Below are 6,094 nucleotides of genomic sequence, written 5' to 3' on the forward strand. Positions count from 1 at the left end.
AATTTTTTTTTTTTTTTTTTTTTTTTAACTGAAGGCTTTTTTATGGTACTCATATAAAAGAGAGGTACAGATAAACAGATGAAAGCAGCAGAAAAACATTTGCATCACTGCCTCACAGAAAGATGTTTGAATTACCGTCATGGCTCTACATAAATACCACCGTCTCAATTGATGACTAATTCTGATCTATCTGACCTGAATGAGCAGCAGCTCAGCCCTGACTAATGCTATTCAGTATGAGCAAGGGTGCCAAAATCTGATCTTAGATTGTAAACATCTTGGAATAAGAGCCTATCTTCCAAGGTAATCAAAGCTGAGCATACTGATAGAAACCAAAAAATTACATTTCCCTGTTTTCTTTTGCAGTCACCAATAAGTCAAAACACACTGCATCTGGGACTGAATAATGAATCCTTTAAGAGGCACTGAAGAGGGGCTGCATTTTCCTGGGCAATCCACTGATTACTCTTTAATCAACTGCAATTCTGCTTTCACTTTTATGTTGGTGCCTGAAATACAGTGTGCTGCTGATCCAGCTACAAAATCTTTCAAATCCATTAGCCCTTGTCTTATGGTTTCGTGTTCAGTAATTTTTTATTTTTTTTTTTTTATTTTTTTTTTTTTAGAGCGGTAGAGAATCCATAGCTACAGTAAACTGGAACATTAGGCAGAAACTCAATATGCATGGTTTATATATGCACATGGTTGTACTCCATATTCCATACTCAGCATGGCCCACAAACTGACAGCACATGGACAGCCTCCAGACACAGAAAGAAAATAAAGAATTTCAAGTACATAATTTCGTATTTGTAAAAATATGGAATTACTGGCAGAAAATTATACTATTACTAAAATATCACTGAAGTGAGAAGCATTATTCTTCTATCCACAAGAGGTAGTTTTAAGAACAGATATCAAAGTAAAAGTGATTGTCAAAAGACAAGTGTTATTTAAAAATAAAAAATATACTTAAGTAACTTTGGATTTGTGACATCGCTCCAGCATATAATGATTAGTTATGCATTGTGTGGTAAGCAATGCAGTAAATGAAATCCCAATCTCAATGTAGTTCATGGCAAGACTTCTACTAACCCTAGTGGAATTATCATTTTTGTACCACTTGTTTTAAGCATGACATATTTTGCAGGTGACATTAATGCTTTCAGTTGCACAGAAGCATACACAAAACATTTCAGAAGTAGAGACATGAGAGAAATCAGACCTAAAGCTGAAGTAGATAAATTTCTGTATGTAAAGTACCAGTAGATCTGAACAGATGAAAAAATCTCAAACTGTTTCATAATCCAATGTAATGCTATGCTACAAAAATGCTGTATCATACCTTCCCTTGTTAACACTGGTCTCAATGAGACCCCAGTAATCAAAGTCCAAAACCACATTTCCTGAGGAGGACATAAAAATATGCAGTTCACCACTCTTTGAAGCATTACTATTTATAGGAAAATCTGATGATCTGATGTCCCTGAAATCAGCCCATGACTGTCTGAAGGCTGACTCCTGATTTTTCATTGCTGGGAGTGCAAATCTTACAGATGATCCCTACGTTTTAAGTATAGAAAGCAGTATATAGAAGCAGCAGGATGAAAATACCAGAACATGTTGGTGAGAGGAGACTTCCATGAACCAGAACTGTGAGTGTTTCCTCACAGGAAGCAACACATTTCTATATTATGAAGAAATCACATGCAGTTAGAAAGATACTGCAAACCACACATTGTTATGTGGAGCTGTTCTCGCAATACCTCTATATGGCTCCTGTGCACAAGCTAGCAATCTTTCTGCACCCTGACAATCGGAAAATTGCAATTAATGTCCAAAACAATTACCCTGCTAATGTCCTTGGGAAAAAGTTGAACGCCCAGCACTAATACCTGGTGATGCTACAGTAATTAAATACCTCAAGTAATTAAATACTTCAGGAAGACTAACAGCATCCTTTAAAGTTGGATCTGGATAGGACATTTCAGCCTAACTAGTAATACTCATAAGAGAGACAACTAGTGATCTGACATCATCTTTATATTTATCTGTTTTTCATTGGTGTTAACTAGATGATCAGTAATACTGTTAATTTTTTACATTTGTTGTATTAATAGAGTAATTATAGAGTGATACTGCCGAAGAAAATTCTTCACCTTATTTTAGTACATTCAAGCCAGAACGTGGTATTTCTGAAGTGTTAATGTAATGCCTGAGGTAAAACGCCTAAAATATAAAACTGTACCTAGAAATGAATGTATCATAAATTCCAGTGTTCTGAGGTCACTTTTTGTCAGTAAAACATCACAGAACTCTCCCCATAAATCACTAGCTTTTAGAATAAAGTTAGAAGGCAATTTTTTAGCATGTCACATGTTGCGTCCAGCTCCTTTTCTGTTCCAGCCACTCCTACAACCTTCAGGGAAGGTGAGAAGAGTCTACCAGGAGTGAAAAATTGGTGGAAGAGGATGTCCTACGAAGCTTTGCTTTCCACATTAGTAAAGGTGGAGCTCATAGTATGAATTAAAGCTATTTCAGTAAACTTTTAAACTGCAGTGAACTCGGTGACATTGAAGGAAGAAACAGCCATAGGCCATTCTGCAAATTTTAAGCGTCTCAGTATCAAATAGCACTACGCAAAAGTTCTGGATTTACACCATGTTCCAAAATTTCTTGATGTGTTATTTCTCGGGCAAAATTGCCATTTGTTGTGGTTTGGTGAATTATGACAAAAATACACCCAAGCAGGCTCAGCTAGCATTTTTCCTAATAAAATTTTCTAACAATTTGCTGTGTTAAGGCTACTACTGAATGTCTACTACGGTAAGGCTATCTTGGCCCTGGTCCTCATGTATAGGAATGTTCATAAATGGCCACAAGACTACAGGTTAAATTAAAGATCAAGCACTTGAAGATGAAGGTTTTTTTCAGGAAATAATTGTCAACCTTTTCAGTTAAAAAATAAAATTTATTAAACTGCCACTATATGAATATGAAGTGAAATTTGATACAAAATGTGAACATGGACGTATTAAATATAATAAACTGTGTTATGTATGTATGCTTGCATGTGTATGTGCATACATATATGTATCCTAGGCTTATAGTACAAGAGGAATTACAGTCAACACACATACTATTCCTGAATAAACTATGGAGTGCTTAAGCAATGCTACTATCATAGTACACAGCTGTAGTTTTCAAAGTGGCAGTATTTTTCTGTTAAGTGCACTATAAAAGGAAAATTTAAATTTATGTTCTTGTCATAAAATCTGCTATGGACAATAAAAAATCCACTTGCAATTTCTTCTGTTAGCTCTGGGGGAAAAAAAAAAAAAAAAAAAGAAGAAGAAGAAAATGCTATTCTCTTTGCCATTTTCTATCCTGTTCTAGGATAGACACAAAGTTGTCTTGGGAACAACTTTTCTTTACAACAAGTGAATGTGATTGTTTCACATCACATTCACTAAACATTTCAAATGTGATTAAACCAATAGACTGCTTCATAGCCCAGCTTGTCCCAAATCCGTTACAGCTTTTACCTTCTCCAGCAGAGACACTGAAGCCTGTACTTGTGACACTAATAATTGCCAGCAGCACAGCGAGATGTTCATGTAAGTAGTATAATTTGCGTAAAAGTAGTGTAAAACGAATAACCAAAAGTCAGAATTTTTTCTTTAGAAATGTGTTACGAAAACTTCTATAATGCTAAAGAAAGCAAGCTACACACACCCTGAAGTAAGCAAATACTTGTTATCCCACTGTTTCTTATCAAAGCAGTTCAAATTAATAAATATTCAAAGGATAGTGCCTGTTCAACAGCTCCTGATAGGCAAAACAAAAGCTTCTTTTTCATTTCTTTCTCTTTCCCTTTCTCTCTCATGTGATTGAGAAAAACAACAGATGCTTCTGTGCATTATTAAAACCCAAAATGATGACCATCAAACAGTCTATTACAGGAAAATTAGATTTCTTCTGCAGATGATGCTTTTGGCTTCACTCATCTAATAGTAAAACTTTGTAAAAACCCATTACCTTTGTATAGCATTGTGCAAGGTTTAGTCCAGAGTATTATAATTGATAACTTTACAATCACTATTAAAATTAACAGTTATTTTATCACATTGAAATTTTCACTTGCTATTATAGCTATAGCACAGCATTTAGAGTATGTGTCTATGTTTACTTGTGTAAATATATATCTGAAAACATACAGGGAATAATGCTTCTAGAAAAGCATGTGATATTTTACATATATATGTATGATATATATGTATCATATACTAATATTCTCCTATGTATTTCAAGAACATATGCAACTGTATTTATACGTACCTGTACGTTTGAGCATATGTGCCTGTATACATATGCCAAAAATATATCACATACATGTTTGTAGCAAGATAAATATAGATAGAGGATCTCACAGTGTCATAACTTAAATGATTCAAGGAAGGTGGATGAAGTAAGTGATAAACAGCAGTTTAGCCCAAATTTCTGATGATCCTAACCTCTAGTACAGGAAGAGCCTCCAAAGAGTAATGTAGTAAAATGTAGTGAGATAGTGAAATGTGTGATTTGCCTAGAAAGAGTCTCTGTGTGTGTGAGTGCGTACGTATCCACTTTTGTGTGAGTAGTCTCTACTGCTAAAACTTAAGAACTACTGCTTACTTTACAGGTCTTATTAAATCACCTGAAGTGGATTAGGAATCAGTGACTTCTAAACGGAAGGCATGGGATTTTCTGGAGAACGCAGCACTACACCCCCACCAGAGATCAACTGAAACTTTATTTTGCTTCCTTCCCTGCACTCGGTGTTACAGACAGTGGTTTTGAAAGAGTCGCCCTACGCAGCTCTCCCTGCCTAAGCTCCCGTCAAGGGCCCATCACTGCCGCAAGCAGACAGGTCAGTGAAGCAGAAGCAAAAGCTATGCTTCACACTCACAGAGCTGTACCTCTTCACAGTACAATCTATTTAAGCTTTGTTGCTCATAACTGAGAACAGCTTCAGATGGCACAGCTGCATCGCCTTTACACTGTAAAGTCGTTGTTCAGTTGTGTGAACTCTTGCCTCCTCCCTGACCAGGGAGAAGGAGGGACAGACAAGAACCCTCCACAAACAAACCTTGGTTCATTAAGGGTGAGGAGAGCTCAGGGCTCATTAGCAGGCTTGGGAACCAAGCATGCTTGAACCTTCTGTACTTCATGACAATTAGTGTGGGGAATGCAGTGGCAGTGACAGGAATGCTACCTATAACCCCAATATGAACCACAGCAAAAAGGAAAGTTCAGCAGAAACAACATTTAGACTGCCCATCAGTATTTAGTCCTCCTTGCTCTGTGGGAAGAGCAGCAAGGCATCTGTTCCAGAGGTACGCTTAGAAATTAGGATACTTTGCCTCTTTGCACTAATGCATCCTTTTATTCTTGCCAATAAATCTGAGTATTTAAAAAATGCACTGATCCCATCACAAAATTTGCTTTCCTGTATTTTCTGTGATGCTGATCTTACTTGAAATAAAGTTTAGTTTGCCAAAGACTAATTCATTTTTAACTATCCATCCGCTGCCATAATTGCATGGTGCATCTGGTCAAAATTAAAGGCCTGGCAATATGATATAAGCAGGAAGACAACTCCCCTCCTCTCTCCTTAGCCATAGCCACACAGCACAGAAGAGATGAAAGCCTCTTCTGTAAATGGAGACCAGTTTGTCTTTCCTCCTCTCCACTCTCTGTATCACAGAAGTTCCAGATCAAAATCTCATTCACATTGTTCGAATCCCTTCCACACCACAACTGCGTACCGCATCATCCAGTTACCCTGAAGGCTGAATGCTGTGCTGGAAACGGGAGAAGGGGATTTGGGGTTGGCAGGAGATAATGCTTTAAAAAGGCAAACTAATCACTGCTCATCTATCGGCAGTCCAGTAAAAAACCTGCCAACCTTTCAGGTTTGTTTCTTAGGACCATGTTTGGAATATAGGGCTTTCTTCCATGCTATCCTTTCTGTACAAAATCTCTCCTGCTCCTTTGTGTGCCAAGCAGTTTCATTCATTCGGTTTTCTTCTTAAAGCACTTTTTTTTTTTTTTT

At 36.9% G+C, this 6,094-nt stretch overlaps 1 pseudogene; it reads right to left on the bottom strand.

The window, feature by feature from the left end:
• The window catches only part of LOC113478729, a 51,739-nt pseudogene that overhangs the window by 991 nt on the left and 44,654 nt on the right, over positions 1-6,094 (bottom strand).

The sequence above is a fragment of the Athene cunicularia genome (genome assembly GCF_003259725.1).
Source record: "Athene cunicularia isolate RWA chromosome 1 unlocalized genomic scaffold, athCun1 chr1_part1, whole genome shotgun sequence".
NCBI lineage: Eukaryota > Metazoa > Chordata > Aves > Strigiformes > Strigidae > Athene > Athene cunicularia.